The sequence below is a fragment of the Varanus komodoensis genome, unplaced genomic scaffold, assembly GCF_004798865.1.
Source record: "Varanus komodoensis strain SLA01 unplaced genomic scaffold, ASM479886v1 scaffold3, whole genome shotgun sequence".
NCBI classification, from domain to species: Eukaryota; Metazoa; Chordata; class Lepidosauria; order Squamata; family Varanidae; genus Varanus; species Varanus komodoensis.
The window spans coordinates 50,626,712-50,644,424 of record NW_025335761.1 but is presented as its reverse complement, the minus strand read 5'-3'; the positions used below and the strand labels follow the sequence as shown (position 1 = coordinate 50,644,424).

General features: G+C 42.3%; 1 protein-coding gene across 2 annotated transcripts in view; it reads left to right on the top strand.

Annotated features, from left to right (window-relative positions):
* CCDC85C (coiled-coil domain containing 85C) overlaps positions 1-17,713 on the top strand; it is a 188,952-nt gene that overhangs the window by 69,121 nt on the left and 102,118 nt on the right. The window lies entirely within an intron of this gene.

Below are 17,713 nucleotides of genomic sequence, written 5' to 3'. Positions count from 1 at the left end.
GGCTTCCCCACCCCTATACTGCCTAGCAAGTCCTTTGCTTCTCCTGCCAACCGCCCCAGACCTTTTCATCCAGGAAAGGAAGGGTTCTGGTCCCAGAAGCTGCAAACAGTGACACTGAGACACAACACTCTTAGTCCATGGGTGGTGGACCATGGGGCTTTGTTGAAGCCCCATGATTGTTTTCAAAATAGGTCTGGAAAGTAATTTGTTCAAGAGCTGTGGATTGAATTATTTCTGCCTGCTTTGCATTGGCTCAGCTGTTTGAGGCCTCTGCAAAGAATTGAATTTTACCTCCAGTCTTGCTTTTCAATTCAGTTCAGGCTTATCTATTGAATGTGAAAGCCAGTCTGAGAAGAATGTGGACATTGTTATTCCAAGATAGCTAGGTATGTGTGTGTCCCCAGTCACTTTGCATAGGTTGGAAATACTATTGGCTAAACTGGGTAAGAGTGGACTAGATGACTTCCAGGTCCTTTCCAGATGGATGATTCAATCTGTTTGAACTACTGAATCAATGAATGCAGGGGGTAGGAATCGATTGGGATACTTCTGTTTGGTTTCAACAGGAGCTGACTTAAGCCCAGTGGAATTTCTGTGAAGAGTAAGATGTCCAAGTTTTAAAAGGTTCAGCAATATTTAGAAGCTGCTCTGGGAATGCCACACTGACCTTTTTGCTCTAATGCACTGCATAACTTTTAACAAATTCTTATTTCTGTTTTGGGGTGGGGGAGAAGTGAGTGAATGCAGTGGAGAAATATTCCAAACATTGATAACAGAATGCAAAGAACGGCCAAGTGGGGAAAATGAGAAACAATATGCCAACTGGTCCCATAACTGACCCTTCAGACCTACAATTAGATGACAGTAGAGTGTAGGAACTTGTACTGATGAATGGCATCTGGTCTGCTACTGTAAATTCAGGAGATGTAGCAGTGCTTCTGTTGCACTAACCAATCAAAAAGCATTGTCTTTTCTTCCTGAATGGATCTTTTCCTGGTAAGCAAAACGATGGAAGAAAATGGAATGCAAGGGATGGGCACCAGTTTTCAATGATGGGCCCTCAGTTATGGAATGATTTCCCCACTGAGGTCCCACTGACATTTTCAGATTTCCAAGGTCAGGTTAAAACTGCTCTCTGTCCCCAGGCATTTAATGATATATGATCGGTTTTGTTGGCAGTTTCAATTAGGCCTAGTTTTATTGGAATTGTTTTATTTTTACATAGTTTTAAATCTTGTATATTGGGATTTTAAACCGATTTAAATTTGTATACTAGAATTTTCCATAGTGTTTTATTGTAACCTTTTGGATCTCTTGTTATTGTATTTTGAGAAATTGTTGTAAACTGCCCAGAGAGCTTTGGCTATTGGATGGTATAGAAATAAATACATTGATGGAAGTTTGATGAAGCACCCCTTTATCTTGCTGGGAAATGGTATGCTAAAAGGCCCATCCAGAAGCTCCCAAGGGCACACGGGGCATGCCGAGTTCCTGGGCGCAGAAATAGGGAAGATCAGACATTTCAGAAGCAGCTGCCAGAACTCAGCAGAGTCCTTGAGTGCATCCCTTGATATCTGCTTTGGCAGCCTGCGCAGGTTGCTGTCTTTAGAGCTGTACTAGACAGAGTTTGAAGTAGAGTCTTGTCCTTCAGCAGATCCAAGTAGCTTCAGTATTACTGTATTTCTTGGCTACCTTATGTGTCCGTGAGTGAGAAATAAGAAGTGGAAAACAGGTGGCTGATGGGACCGATTAGATGCCCAGACGACTTGCTAGCATCTAAATAGCTAACCAAGTCTTTCCCTCCCCTGGGCTGGTGCCTTACGTGGCTGTCATAGAACTCATTTTGTTATACCTTTTTTTCCTGTCCTCCTTCTGCCCTTGCTAAAACAGACTCCATCAACCTGCTACCCTCTGGATGCATCTGTCATCCTCACCTATTGCTTAGACCTGAAGTCCCAGGTGAATTACTTCTTTAAAAAGGGAGGCAGCTGATTACTAACTGATCATTGTATAGTGATAATTAAAAAGAAAAATCTTGAAAATTAAAGAGTAGCTTTATGGGAAGGTGTTCCTGTTCAGCTACCTACACATAGGAAACAAATAATCTTTCTGTTGAGCGTCACAAATTAATTTGGTGGAATAATTGAGTTGTTGTGGTTGTTGTTATGTGCCATCAAGTCCTCTCTGCCTTATGGTTACCCTGTGAATGACTGCCTTCAGCTCTTGTAAACTCAAGGCAGTGCCTTTATGGAGTCAATCCATCTTATATTTGGTCTTCCTTTTCTCGTTCTGATTTTGACTTTCCCTGGTGTGATTGTCTTCTCCAGTGACTCTTGCCTCCTTCTGATGTGCCCAGAGCATGACAGCCACTGTTTGTGTCACTTTTGGAATAAAAAATAAATGAAATGAGAGGAAACATTCTGGAAACGTTATTTCTGTGTTAGGAATGAAAAGGTGTGAGATCAAAATGTGTTATGATAATAACTGCACTTCTCGTATATTTGTTGCTGACATAGTAGAGTTTATCAATTTGCTGCCAAAATTGACTTCATTAATTCATGTAATGTACCCCATGTTCCTGACATCTATCCTTGTAGTTTATCACATGGATAACAAATGCAGTGATTATGAACAAACCTCTTGCTTCAAAGGATTTCATCTTGCCAAAGGCATGTCGAATGTTTAGAACAGCCGCACCAAATTTGTTGACCTCTTGACATTTTAGAATTCGACTCCCAGCATTGTTGACCATTGGCCATGTTGGCTGGGGTTGGTGGAAGCTGGTCAAAAAATTCTGGAGGGAGGAAGCCTAGTTCAGATCTCCTGCCTTTCCATTCAAGCTATAAAAGTCTCAGGCAAGGCAGTCAATTATTAAACAATCATTTTTGGAAAAGTATAAACACAAGGAGGATCTGCAGTTGAATGACAGAGCTGGTGCTTTCCGTGTAGAACAGGGGTCCTCAAATTTTTTCAATAGGGGGCCAGTTGAAAGGTGGCGGTTACACGCGTGGCTGGTGGAGGAGGGGGGCTGGGCATGCGGGCCAGTGAGGCGTCATCAGGTGCACGTGAGCTGGCGTTGGGCGCGTGCGGCAGCAGCTTGCTCGCTCAGAGATCTCCCAGAGAGTTCGAAACCATCTCCGAGCGAGCAAGCCATCAGCGAGCGCGTGTGCGTGGAGGAGGCATGTGGCGGCAGCGACTTGATTGCTCGGAGATGGTTTTGAACTCACTGGGATGGTGGATGGTGGCGCGGGCCGGATGAAAGGGCATGATGGGCCGGATCCATCCCGTGGGCCGTAGTTAGAGGACTCATGATGTAGAAGGTCCCATGTTCACAGTTCCTGGCATCTCCAGGTAGTCAATGATGTAAAAGACTCTCTGAGACCCAAGGAAGCTTGCTGATAGGCAGCATAGATTGAGGAATCCCAGTGCTTTTGGACCTGTGGTACATCTGAGAATTTGGGGAACTGCTTTCAGCACCACTTGCAAAATGGAGGATGTGGCTAGTCACTGAATAGCTGCTGTGGGAACCTAGCTAGGGAAATTTGCCTGGTGCCATCTCTATTTTCCTTTTGGCGCCAGGTGAAAACATATCTTTTAAGGATTTTTTTTAAACATTTAGCCTGCATGCTATGGCCCCTTTTAATTGTTTTTATGGGTGTTTAATTAAGTTTTAATTGGTTTTTAATGTGTTTTTTATTCTGTTAATATGTTTTATGCATTGTAAGCCACCTAGGAAGGCCTCGGCAATTATAGGCAGCCTATAAATACGTGTAAATAAATAAATAGTCAAGAGCTGCGGGTAAGAGAGAAATAATGAAACTGAAAGCTGAGGTGGAGAAGGCAATGGAAATAACTGCTACTTGGTCCAGTCTTTTTTTGTCTGCCCATCCTTTTCCCCTTTGCTTTCTCTCAATCTAGCTTTCCTCCCATCCTCTAAGACTCATTATTTCTCTCTTCCTCACATCCCCAGCCCTCTTTTCCTTCTTTCCTAGAGTATGAATTTAATCATCCTGGCCTACCTGTCAGAGACATCGCTAAATTCATTCCAATACAGCATGTAAAATGCTTTGAACAATCTAAAATACGCCTATGTATTTCAAATAGTTCTACTATTTCTATCATCAGTACTGTGACTTCTGCTACTAGTGTTACTACCCAACATGTATTTACTGTGCAAAATGCAAAAACCCATGGTCCTGTCCCAGAACTATCACAATGTGATACGTAATTGTAATTACTTTGATCCAGGAATAGCAAGAACCAAGTAGGGTAGCCCTCATTAAAATTGTGCTTTCCCTTAATGTTTTGCAGTTTTAAGGAAGCAAAACATTTCCTCAGATTTTGATTTATGCACTGGAATTATACTTGCATGTGTAAACTGGCATGGCCCAGCAGGTTCATAACGATGTGTTTTTGTTTCCAAGGAAAGTGTTGCTAATATGCAAGGAATGGAGGGATTTTGTTGTTGCTGTTGGAATACTTCTTTGATGCCACATCTTTAGTTACATTTTGGTAACTTTGCCTTGATCCAACATGTTTTATTGTTCTCCTGTTTTGCTCAGAATCAGTTTGGCTCAGCAGGTACCATGTACAGCCTGGGATCTGATGTAGCTTCAAGTTGTTCTTGTTGAACATCTTGTGTGATTAAATGAACAAATTGTGACCCCTCAGTTAGAGTCTACAGTGGTCAAGTTCAAACACAGGTCTACTATCTAATCTACTGTTTGGGAGAACTGGAACTCTGTGTGAATATTCAGAAGGGTGACCATGAAGTTTTACTAAGCAGCCTAACAAAGAATCCTGTGTGATAACCATGAGGATTAATGTATTTGAACTGCAGTCCTTTGCTTACTTATCTGAGATTAGGTATGGCAGAGAAATTTGTTTGGTTAATATTTTAAGGTGAGCGTACCTAAGTTTATGCTTTTCAAACCAGTGCTTAAAGTGAAATTAAGTTACTGCTTGAAATTCACACTACTTCAAGTTTTGAAGTGCACTGGTATCAAATCAAACCATTTATATTAGTAAAAAGAATGTTTGAAGCACATTCTGTTTGGAAAATTGTGCATAAAAACCTGCATATTAGGCAAACTTGCATAAAAATGCATGTGTTGGGAGAGATTTGCATGTAAGTGCCTAACATTTTCATGCAAACTCAAAAAGTTTGGGACAAATTGAATTTGAAAGGGAAGAACCTTGAGAGGAACTGAAAGGGACAGATTGGGCCAACTCTGTTTTTGGGTATGGTTTGTTTGTTTTTCTCGTAACATTTTATTTTCCACTGGGAATAAACACAAAATTTAGAAGAGCATGCATAATAGCATAACTGATATTCTTATGAAACATCTAAAAGGCCTGAGTAGGAGCTTAATCCCTAATGAAAGAGGACTGTACAAGTGAATGTATGTATTAGTCTGGAAATATATGGGGAACTGTACATGGTTGGCATTTGATCAGAAGATCGAAGAGCTTCAGCATAGGAAATAAATGAAAATCATGGTGCCATGATAGCTTTCTTAAAGTTGCTTGCTGCACTTACTGAGTCAATTTCTTCATAGTCTCCCAAATGTTATCAACCCACAGTTCCTTGGTTGGTTGCTTTGGAGCTGTATACAGTCACTTAGGATAGTCTGTATGCAGGAATCTGGGGTAGCATTTCTGATGGTAATTGGCAGCCACATTCCAAAGCGCCTGTAGAACATTCCCACCAAAGATGAAAGGATGGATGTATGTCTCCCGAGAATAGGGATGAATTGAACCCCAACTGTAATAATTTGATCTTACTTCTGAGGAAACATGTCTAAGATTGCACTGCTGTTGTAAATTTTATGAAAGCTTGTGCTAAATTTTGTTATCTTTAAGGTGTCACAGAACAACTTCATTGCTACAATGTTCAACCTGTGATGGTGGTGATTACATTACATTTATATCCCTCTTATGAGGAACCCAAGGCAGCTTATGTGGCCCCATTTTATGAGGAGATTGAGCTGAGAGTGAGCGACTGATACAAAGTCATGCAGTGAACTTCATAGCTGATCAGATCAGATGGAGATCAGAACCCGGACCTCTTGTGTACCAATCCATGCCACACCGGATCTCAAGTAATGTCAAATTGTTATGTTTGTATTCCTCCCTGGAATGCATTGTTTTGGAATAAAGGTACTCTTTGTTGTTACATGCCATCATACGTAGATGAGGTCATACACTCACCCGTGATTCACCTGTGAATGGCTAACTGGTATGCTCACAGCTTGGCAGGGATCCAAATCCTCCAGAATTCAACACAATCAGTGATCTGTATATATGGAAAAGCAATTCAGTCACACTGAAATTCTGCTACAGATTCTTAAGGCATATTGTGTGTGCATGGGAGAATGCATTCTGTTTGTTGCATGAACACATACAGTGTATACACAGTAATATGGAACACAAACATGATGTGATGTAATGCATTTATTTATTTATTACATTTATATTCCACTTTTTTCCAACAAGGAGCTCAAGGGCTGTTCTCCCTCTTCCCTGTTATTTTATCTAACAGGGATAGATTAAGCTGAAGGTAGATGAGACTGAGAGAAAGTGGTTTGGCACAAGGTCATAAAATGATAAAAAGGAAGGTAATTGATTAAAATGTTGAATAGATATTCCGAAACGAAAGTTTTGGAGAGTTACAAAGCGGGTGTCACTGCCCACAGGGAATGGATAAAGAAAGTCTGTTACTATCTATGGTTTGCTATGTATGTTCCTCCCCACTTCCTGTTCCCAAACTTCCCTGTGTAATTACCTGTCATTGTTTTCTCACTTTTCATTGATTAATGGAGAATTACAGCTGTTAAACATTGGACCTACATCCACAGGAGCATGTCAGGCATTGGTATGATGTGTTCCTGCTTAACATCCAAGGCTAGGAAGTTGGGTTCCCAACATCAAATGTCAGATGAAAGGCTTTTTGCTTCTGGCCTGGGTAGAATTTGGGCCAAGTTTTGAAATTGCCCCAATAAGTGTTGCAAAAGAAAACCCCATGCTGACGATGGCATTGCTTCTACAGGGATGCAGTCACTGGCCTCCTCCCTCCTGCCAGTCCCAAAGTATTTTCATTCCATATGTTCATGCTAGACAGTTTTACAATTATACCCTTAAAATGACACCTTTTCATTGCTGTGGAATGGGGAAGGAACTCAGGCTAAACCAATTTGCAAATTCCTCTACGAATCATAGTCCCAGGGTGGATAGAGCTATTTCACCATAAAACATTTCATGTTTCTATATTAATATCTTGCCCTTCTTCCTGCATTTATAGGATTCACAGGCAATTTCCCACCTTGGCATGGGCCAAGCCCACGCATTCTTGGCTGCCCCCAGTTGCTGCACTATCTGCCTTGGGATTTACAGTGCCTTAACTGAGATTGTTCAGGTGGTTTCCCATAGCTTATTTTGCTCATCTTGTGTAGCTGGGTGGCATTATAGCTCTAACTCTGCAGTCAGTGAGTGGAGACTAAGAAAGAAAGAGTGGTTTGCCTGGAGAATTTTGCCCAGGAATTCCCCAGCCAACACTCTGAGCCAGCCTTCCCCAACCCAGCATGTTCCAGATATTTTGGAATATTTATTTATTTAAAACATATCTATGCTGCCCCCATCGCAACAAAGTCTCGGGGTGGCTCACAGCAAGAACCAAATTGTACAATAAAAATATTAAACCCCGGTGCATCTCGGCTTAAAAAAAATTAAAATCCTACAAATAACCAATAAATTAACACTTAAAATAAGTTTTAAATAAAAATACAATTCCCAGCTGCCCCAGCCAGCCTTTCACTATAATACCTATTGCTTTTTTTGCTGCTTTCCATCAGCATAGAATAACAGGTATCTTAACTCTGCTTTTAGCTCATGTCTGCCTTTATGTTCTTAATTTAAAATTATGGCATGCTTTGAGTTCTGCTGACACAGAATTCATACTCTTTAAAAAAAGGCAGCACAAAGGATGCAGACAGGTCAAAACTTCACCTGCAGAAGAAAATAACTACTTAGGGGAGATGCAGTGTCTTAACAAGTAAAAATAACTTCCCACAGGGGCTATTTCCATACCTATAGTGATATTTGAGCATATGCAGTCTTGTAAAACTAGTTTTTAGACTCTATCTATTGGCCAGGTGGAATGCCTGACACTGTTTTCTGAGCATTGTACTGAAGTGTTTGGAGCCTTTCAGGTAAGCTAGACTGGAGTCTGATTATCACAGGAAGACAGAACAAGGAAGCAAGTGCTGGACAGCTATTGAGGAAGTTGGCCTGTATTTTAATTTTTTTCCCCGCATTCCCTTCCTGTGAACTGCACTGGCCTGGCAACTCCTTAAATAAGAGCAATTAAAGTAAGTACTGCAAATAGAGAGTGTTCTGTCAAACTGGTTTCAGAAGGAAGAATTGGTTTAAAACAATTGTCGATGCAAAGCAGCTCAGGACATTATTTTCTAGAACTAAGCTATTTATGACTTTTCACCCCTAATGAAAAGCACCCTATCAAGTGTGGGACTGGGAAGAGATTTTGAGTTCCAAATGGAGCAAAAGTGGGAGCATGATGTACCCTCATTCTGAACACAGCCAGTTAGGTGGCAAAGTACCTGCTGATGCTGGCAGGGGATGCCAGCTAAGTGGTGTGAAAAAGGATAACTTTGGTTATCATTGGCTTGAAGGATAGCTTATCAATCTGTCTCAAGTATAGCGCCAGCCAATCAGGAAAGTGGAAAAACAAGTAATAAGAACATGAGAGTCATGCTGGGTCTGACCAAATGCCTATCTAGTTCAGCGCTGTGTTCCCCCAACTATGTGTGTAGGCTAAGCCCACAAGCAAGACATGAAAACGATTAAGCAACCCCTTGCCCATGTTCAGCTGGTGTTCTTAAGCATACTGCCTCTGCCGCTGGAGGTAATATTGTACCATCAAGACTAGCAGCATTACTCTCCATGAATTTGCCTAGCGCCCTTTCAGAGCTATCCAAATTGTTGGCCACCAGTACATCTTGTGGCAGGTAATTGTGAAGCTTAAGTAATGAGGTGTGCGAAGACATAATTATGAGCACAACTTGCAAATCATATCTTTATATTTAATAATGCACAAACAATGTGAAAATGAACTGTTGCTATACCCCAGCCCTTTCTGTGGGCAACATCAGTGGACCAGAAGTCATATTATAGGACAGTCTCACCTCTGGATGTTGGAGTTGCTGGCAATTCTCTGCAGAGACAATTCGCTGGCTGCCTGGCTGCCTCCCCGAGTCACTTGCCGCGTTTCCCACTAAGACAGCAGGGCAATGTGGGAGCAGCGGAATGGGCTGCAGACAGAGTTGTTAGCGAACCAGAATTGTTAACCAGCCACCATTAGCATGTGAAAGTCAATAAACTGAGATCCTTCCAAGCATCCCCTCCGACCTTCCAGCTTCTGCCAGACTCTGCTTTAGGCGGAGGAATTGTGTCTGACATGCAGCAGGAGAATTCCTGCTGGAGCCCAGCAAAACAGCAACTGCAGTTTATGCAACTCAATATTTTCTATTGGTATCACAATGATCAATTTGGAGGCTTAAATACATGGAGAGCTAACAAGCAACAGTTCCATTTGAACCTTCTGGCATTCTTCATGGCTTGTTCATTTTTTCCTCATCTCATTACCTTAAATCATGTTCACATGAAATTGGCAATCAAATGTTCCACAAGATTGAGAGAAGGAAGAGGAGAACGAAGTAAGCTACTTGGAGTTCTCATAGGGGGAAAAAGGGACAGGATACCAATTTAATAAATAAATCCACCCATCTCTCTACTTCCACCCTGTGAGTATTAATACAGCGTTGCACCCAATGACCTAGATCCAGAAGGCTAAGATGAGCACGTTGTGGCATTCTAAATGTTTTGGACTACAGCTCCTATTAGCCCTAGCTAGCTTAGCCAGTGGTAAGGGATGGTAGGAGATGTGGGCCAAAATATATAGGAGGACACACCCCTGTCCTAGACAGAAAGTGAAGCATGCTGTTTATGAACAACAAAGTAATTTTCTCTTTGTGGGTCACTCATGTAGCTACAACTGCTCTACTCATACACAAGAAAGATTTTGGTAGGCTTGGAAGGTACCTAAGATTTATTAAAGTAGAGAAGTTAGTTTAGAAAACAAGTAGGGACACACACACCCAAGCAGCCCAGTGCGGACTGAGCTTACTCAGTGACCAAGAAATGCTGACAAGAGGAGAACAGTGGAAAACCTAGGAGTGGAAGAAAAAAAATGGAATGGAGTATCCTGTTGGAGGGCATGGCTGGGTGGCAGCAACCCTGGGCAGAATTATTCCTCACTGTAACATTTTATTGCACTTGTCTCACATACTGAACTTATACTTGTTGATGGAATTTTGAAATAACCATGCTGTTGTTGGATCATACCACCTTGAGATCAGCAACAGATGCCCTTCTCCGGGAACCCTCCATGAATGAGATTAGGAGGGTGAGTACCTGGAGGAGGGCTTTCTCTGTGGTGGCGCCCTACCTATGGAATGCGCTCCCCAGAGAGGTCCGCCTGGCGCCGTCGTTATTTGTTTTTCGGCGCCAGGCGAAGACCTTTTTATTTAAAACTTATTTTAATTGTTAATTTATTGGTATTTATAGGACTTTAAATCTTTTAAGTCGAGATGCACCGGATTTTAATATTTTTATTGTATAATTTGTTATATTTGTATATTTTGTTCTTGTTGTGAGCCGCCCCGAGGCTTTGTTGCGATGGGGGTGGCATTAAAATGTTTTAAATAAATAATTCTTACTGGCTTGCTATTAATCATGCAAGCATGCAACAAACACACTTATGAATCATCCACAAACCCTTCCTTCATCAGGTGTATTCTCCTGAAAGAGTGAGGACTAAAACTGAGGATGGCCCTGTACATGCTTGCACTTCCCCCAGCATCAGTTTGCATAATGCTCACTCGGAGCTCAGTCCCTGCTGTGTTGTGCACATATCGAAAACGTGAGTTTGGAGGGTGTGATCACTAAAAGAATTTAGCCAGTAATGGTCTTGTACATCTGGGCCTTCAGTTGCAATTCTCCCTTCCAGGCTTCCTGTTTCCTTTGGACCTCCACCCGTGGGTGACTCAGACTCTGAAACAGGCAACTGGAATATTGCTCATTTTAATGGATGCTCTCAGCATCAGCCTTGAAAAGAACACCAGTGGCAGAAGCTGATGGCCCAACTCACATGGAAAAGTTTAGTGTTGCTACATCTAGCGCTTCTGAATCTGGATGTGGTTTCTTTCAAGAATGTTGTCAGATCCCGGATGCCACAGAAATGGCATGGAGGTTCACCAGATAACTTGCCCAGGAATGAACCAGATGGCTCACACTGTCTGTGGAAAAGTGAGAGCTAAGAGCAGAGGCACTGTGGCAGAGGTGGGCGACGTGTGGCTTTTGGCCTACAACATCCATTCAGCCCTTGCCATTGGAGCTGGTGGTGGGGAGTCTGGGGGGGTCACAAATGACTCATTCCTGAGCTATGGGTGAATGAAGTCTGATGCAACTGTTACCCATGAGATCTCAGGCCATTGCATGAAGTCTTTCATGCTTGACACTTCACTTGAGGAAGGCTTTGAGCGGCAGCGTGATCCTGTGTAGAGCCCTGACAACCCTTTGGCTCCATCCATGTACTTCAAACTTATCTAATTCTCCTCTCAATCTTATTCATGCAAGAACCCTGTGAGGTAGGTTGGGCTTGGCTGGCCCAAAGTCACCCAGTGAGCTCCATGGCTGAGTGGGGACTAGAACACAGCTCTCTGGACTTCCTGTTCCTGTTGTAACCACTAACCAGCACTGCCTCTCCATTTCTTCAACAGCTTGATTTCTTTGCAATGCCATCTTAGTCAAGATTCAAACGAAACAAGCAGAGCACAGTTCTCACACTGATACTTTTTATATGTTGTTGTTTTCATGTATTCATTACATGCTTCATACATTTCTCTAGTCATTGTATAAAATATAACACAAAGAACAAATAAAATTCCAGTAAAAACAATAAAATATGCAAGATTAATAAGCATGCCAAGCAGCAGGTATCAGAAACAATAGCTAAAACCACATCATAGGAACTAAACTGCCAAAACTTAAACATTCAAACAAAAGTTTTTTAAAGCCTGATGCTGAAAAGGTGAGCTCTCTGGATGCCATGCTCTTTGGAAGAGCAGACCAAATCTGAAGAGCCTCCACCAAAAAAACTCCTTTCACCCTAACCCAAACCCCTTTCAGGCTGGCAGAGGGCTCCATAATGAGATCATAATACGTGTTCCCAGATAGAATCCCTAGCTAGCCATTTGATTTGGCCTATGACTCACCTTTGTCAGAATCCCGGAATCTCAATTTGAGAAGAGGAAATAAAACTCGGGTTTGTGGGAAAGATCAAGCGTCCAGGCCATCTAGGCTTTATTGTACTACCCAGGTTCCCCGCGGGTCCGTACTCATGATAATGCATTACTGGGCAGGCAGAGGTAAACTCTGCTGCGAAGTTTTAATCCAACTACAGGGCATTTTTATACTCTCTCAGTCACGTACACCGGTACAAAGCCATTAAGGACAGAATACAAGTATTACAATAAAGTTCTGTGGTCAGCATATGCAGAAAAGATACAGGAATGTCAGTCAATCGTACAGACAATAAGATTACATTATCTCACAAGGCAATTTTGACATATCAGTGGAGTAACTTCCAGAGGCGTGGATCCATCTCCTGGTCTACTTAGACATGTAAATTTAGGCTATCATAAGCTCTTGTATTTCATTCAGGAAGTCCGAGACCCTGAGTAGAGTATGACAAATAGCTGCTTTCTGACAAGCTGTAAATTCCAAAAGAGATTAGATAACTACAATGTGAATGAATTTGACTGAATGAAGACCCCAAATTCTTTCTGTCTGCTCTTGGCCCATAGCCAGGGGGAGGGAAAGAAACACCCATAGTTTCAGCTGACATTTTGAATGGATTCCTGAGTTGCACTATGATTATTTTCCAAAAACCCCCTTCTATCCTGAGGTTTGAATATGATTTATTCAGGCCTCTTTTCCAACACCTTTCAACAGGCTGCCAAGGTGGCTCAGCAGAAGCTTACTTAAAAAATGAATTGCCATTCCCAACGGAGAAAAGTGGAGTTGGCCCTTTGGATCATCGATCAAGAATTCATTCCATTTTGCATATGTGCACCAAAGCAAAACCAACAGAAGCGAATAACTCAAACTCAGGCTGTTTGGGAAGGTAAAATAGAGTACATTCCTGTGGTCCAATATAGCCCATTGGACAATATTATAAGGCAGTGTGTGTTCTAGAGGAAAGAACAGGCTGCTCAGCCTTAGGTATGCTCTAGTTGCTATTCCGTTTTGGGCATGCTTCAGGCTACTGTTTCCTCCCGCTTCCTTTTTGACCACAGCAATACCATCAGAGATGTTCTCTGGTCCTTGAGATGACCTTTGAGCCTGCTGAGTTTTGAGTCTGCTGAGCTTTCCCTTTGTTCTTTCTCCCTTTTCTTTGAGTATAAATCCTCCAATTTGGCATTTTAATTTTACCAGCGGTACTTCTCTGCTGTTTAAGTTCAGTGCAAATGACAATATTTAAAAATAGCTACATACATTGACTTAACACTTCCATCCCAACTACTTATATTTCAGGTTGAGTCTGATTTACAGCAGTGGTTATATTTTAAAAGACATTAGTTTAGGTTCAGTGTGGCAGAACATTTGTTCCACACCTATTGGATGTCTGCTAAAACCACACCATTCTCCATCATGTTTAACAGGCAGGCTGGAGAGCTCTTAAGGAAAGGTAGCTTTGAGGCAGGGGAGTGCCCTCCAAAACACCTTTTCAAAAGCACGATCCAGAGAAAAGTTGGCATGCTTAGGGCATTTCTCATCAGAATCATATTCCTATCCTAACCGTATCTTTTCGGCAATAAGTCCATGTAGCTCAAGAGCACACACTGCCAATTAAGTGTTCCAGGGTTTGCAATTTAAAGCATACAACTTTGTGCTTTAGTCCTACTTACCTTGATGGCACTGAAACATGCTGAATTATTTCTGCATTGTTTCTATCACCCATATTTGACTAGCGTAACACAATTGTTGGTTGTTTTAAAAATGCGATAGAAGTTCGCAGGGCACATGGCAAAAGGTAATCCCTAACATGTCACCCTTAAGCTGTTTAAGAACTTACAGCTGGACATTCAGAGAAAGCGACGTACAACTTCACTGTCAGGTGCTATAAGAATGTTGCATGTCTCATAAACTATACTGTACAAAAATACAGTGGTACCTTGGCTCACGAACTTAATTAATTCCAGGACTCTGGCCGTGACCTAGATTGGTCGTGAGCCAAGTCACATTTCCCCACAAGGTTCAGTGTAAATAAGGTTAATCTGTTCTGTAACCATTTTTTTTAAAGCAGAAAAATGTGAAGCAAAGTTACAAAGAACAAGAAAGATCGCAGCCATCTCCCCACCCTGAGCACAAGCACGGTCCCCCCAGCACGACTGAGATTGCACCTGTCATCCCTGCATGCACGCGTCATCCTGGCGCACTGGAGGGGAGGGAGAGATGGGCATGATCGCGGGCGTGCTGGGGGAGGGAGAGATGGGCGTGAACGGGGCCGCTGGGCGAGGGAGAGACAGGCACAACCTCAGCCATCTCCCCCCCCCCCCCGGCCCCAGGACAATCGCAGCCATCTCCCCACTCGGGGGTGGGGAGATAACCGCGATCGTGCTGGTTGGGTGGGGGAGATGGCCGAGATTGTGCCCATCTTTCCTGCAGAAGCGCGCCCGTGATCACAACGTCTTCTCTGCACGAACGCAACTGCAATTGTGGCCATCTCCCCACTCGGGGGTAGTGGGGAGATGGCTGCGATCTTGGTCACCACCCAATGCGGAGTTTGCGACCCATGTCAAAATTTTTGTTCGCAACCCGATTTGGTTGTGAACCAAGGCGTTTGTGAGCTGAGATACCACTGTATACACAAACTGTACTGTGCAGTAGCTAGGCAATTCCTGGATATCCTCACCACCATTGTGATAAACATTGATTTGTGTGTATCTTGTGCAGTGGATGCTAGATAAGTTGTCTACTGATCACAGATGGAAGTCAGCATCGTTCATGGAAGAATGAGAGGCTTATCTGTGGTCCTTTCATATAGAAAACTTTGCTATTCCTGCAGAGGTGAAAGCAAGGTTTCTCCTTAAAAACAAGTGAAACTGTACAGTTTGCTACTTGCTGTAATATCAGTCACATCAATCTAGTGGCTGTGCATTTCTGCCAGGTAGTTTTTGAGTGGAGCCTGAGGCTAGGAAGAAAGTTAACAGCACAACGTTGAGGATGAAACTGCTTGTTGTGCATTCACTTAGCCGTGGTACTGCGGCAGCTTTTCTGTGAAAGTCACTAGGGGCAAAAAAAGAGGGAGGCTCTCAGAGAGAAGTTCTCAGTGACAAAATTAGGCAGGAACAGAAGTTTTGCAAGGACAAACTTCTATAGGGGTTATTCTGCTGTGTACATGAGACTTCTGAACTGTTCACACTCTCTTTATGTCTATTTCTGAAGTGCTTTTAATTTTCAAATCCTCCTGCAGTTTTAAGTTAATCAAGGAACAGTGCTCAGAAGTGCAGGTTGGGTTAGTAAAATGGTACAGATGAGAGAAGTGTTGAGCACAATGAATTTTGATTAAGATAAGAAAACCTTAACGAATTAATAGCAACACTTGCCAGTTATACATTTAGCATTGTTATGGCTCTTGAAATAATTCTGTACATTCTGCTTTGACAAAGTAGGTCAGTATGAGAGGAGAATTCTGACAGTGAACACCTGGCTGACAAGATTGACACCAAAGCTGGATACTGAGAAATCAGGAGCAGAGAGCAAGAGAGCTAGGGAACCCCAGACCCCAAGAAGTATAGACACTGTTCAGGAAGAAGGATGCTAATAGGGCAAATCCTTCCCCAAACTGCCCAGTGCTTACTAAATTTGCCCAGTGGTCACAGAATGTTGATTGTCTGCTTGGGGGGAAATCCAGAAAAAGGGGAAGATGAACGGCAAAGCCTAGAAGAGGGCATGGTTGGCAAGCTGGATCCCTAAACAGAAAGAGTCACTGTATATTTTTTGTAGTTCCCCCTCATTATCCCCATATTGCAGATGGCGCAAACAAAAGAAGACAGCTGTTACTGTTGTCTTGCTATACTTAGGAACTTCTTTGTGACATGTAGCAAGGCCATCACTCATTGGACCTTTCTGGTAGAGTCAGTATTTGATACGCCAATCATTCTTAAAACAGAAGAACTTTGGGTTTAACTCATCATAGGACCAAAAGATGTGCCTCATAAATTAAAGCAAAGTTTCACTGTTATGCCATTCAAATGTCAATGAATCAGAACTTAAAGAATGTTCATTTCATTACCCAAAGATGGAACCACTGTCCAAATCAGTAAGTGTGCCTCATGGTTGGAATGTGACAAAGGTAGCCAGAGAGTGAGAGGTTTATGGCTTGTATTTCTCTGAATAGGAAATGTGATAGTTTAATATAGAGGGGCATAATGTGAGCAGAGTGATAATTAACCATACTATGGTAATAAATTTCTTACCCAGCAGTGTATGAATCATTGGTTTCCATGTGATGGATAATAGTTCTGCTGAGCTTTTAATGCTTCTTAGTCTCTGGTACTAGGGTGTTCCCCCCACCCCCCTTTAAAATAATTATAGTCTAGGAGTTGATGGTGTGTATTCTCCATACTTGCCATGTTCTGTCTCTTATTCCAATAACTTGGAACAAAGAGAAAGCTGAGAGAATAAACCATTGTCTTATTACCTATGTGTCTCCCCCGCTCCCAATTCTCCAGCTGTTTCAGGTAGCGGAAAAACCTTGCCCATTGCTTGAGCAGGTGCTTTGCGTGAAGTTCCAGGTTCAATTCCTGGCATCTTGAGGTACAGCAGGAAAACTTTTTGCAAGGAAACCCGTGGTCCATCCATGTTGACAATACAGTTGGGTGAGTCAGTGATCCAACTCAGTGTGAGTCAGCTTGCTATGGTTCTGTGTGGGCTTCTGAGCTATGCTTTCTCTCCAAACTGAGGCTCCCACAGGAGGGGGTGGTCCACCACATTCCTCCTCTCAGAATGCAGAATATTTGGAATACATTGTGGAGGCTGTGCAAGAGCCTGATGCACCTTATGCCACCTTGATGGTACCACATGGTCAGGGATCCTTTGGAAACCACCAGAAGTAGATTCTTCTGTGTGTTGGTTCCTGCCCTATGGAATGCCCTTCCAGCTGAAATCATTCATCAACATGACTTAGTTGTCAATGTTTGCTGAAAATGTTTCTTTTTAACTAATGACTAAGTTCCAGGCATTGTTTTATTGGTGTGTTCCTGTTTTATTGATTTGGGGTGGGGGGGTTGCAATTTGTATTTTAATTTGTTGTACATTACTCTAATATTTTTATATGGAGTGGTTTAATTTTTGGAATAAATAAATACTTGAAACTACACTGTGAGTAATATAAGAATGGGACTAAAATGAAATACTCATCTTTGGGTGGATGAAATACTCATCTTTGGGTGGATTAGCTAAATCACTGGGTTAACAATAGATGGGTTTTGGTACCAGACACAATTGGCTCTGGATTAAGACGAACTAAGCAAACAAGGAAGGCGTGGCCTTAGATTAGCAAGAGTTTTCC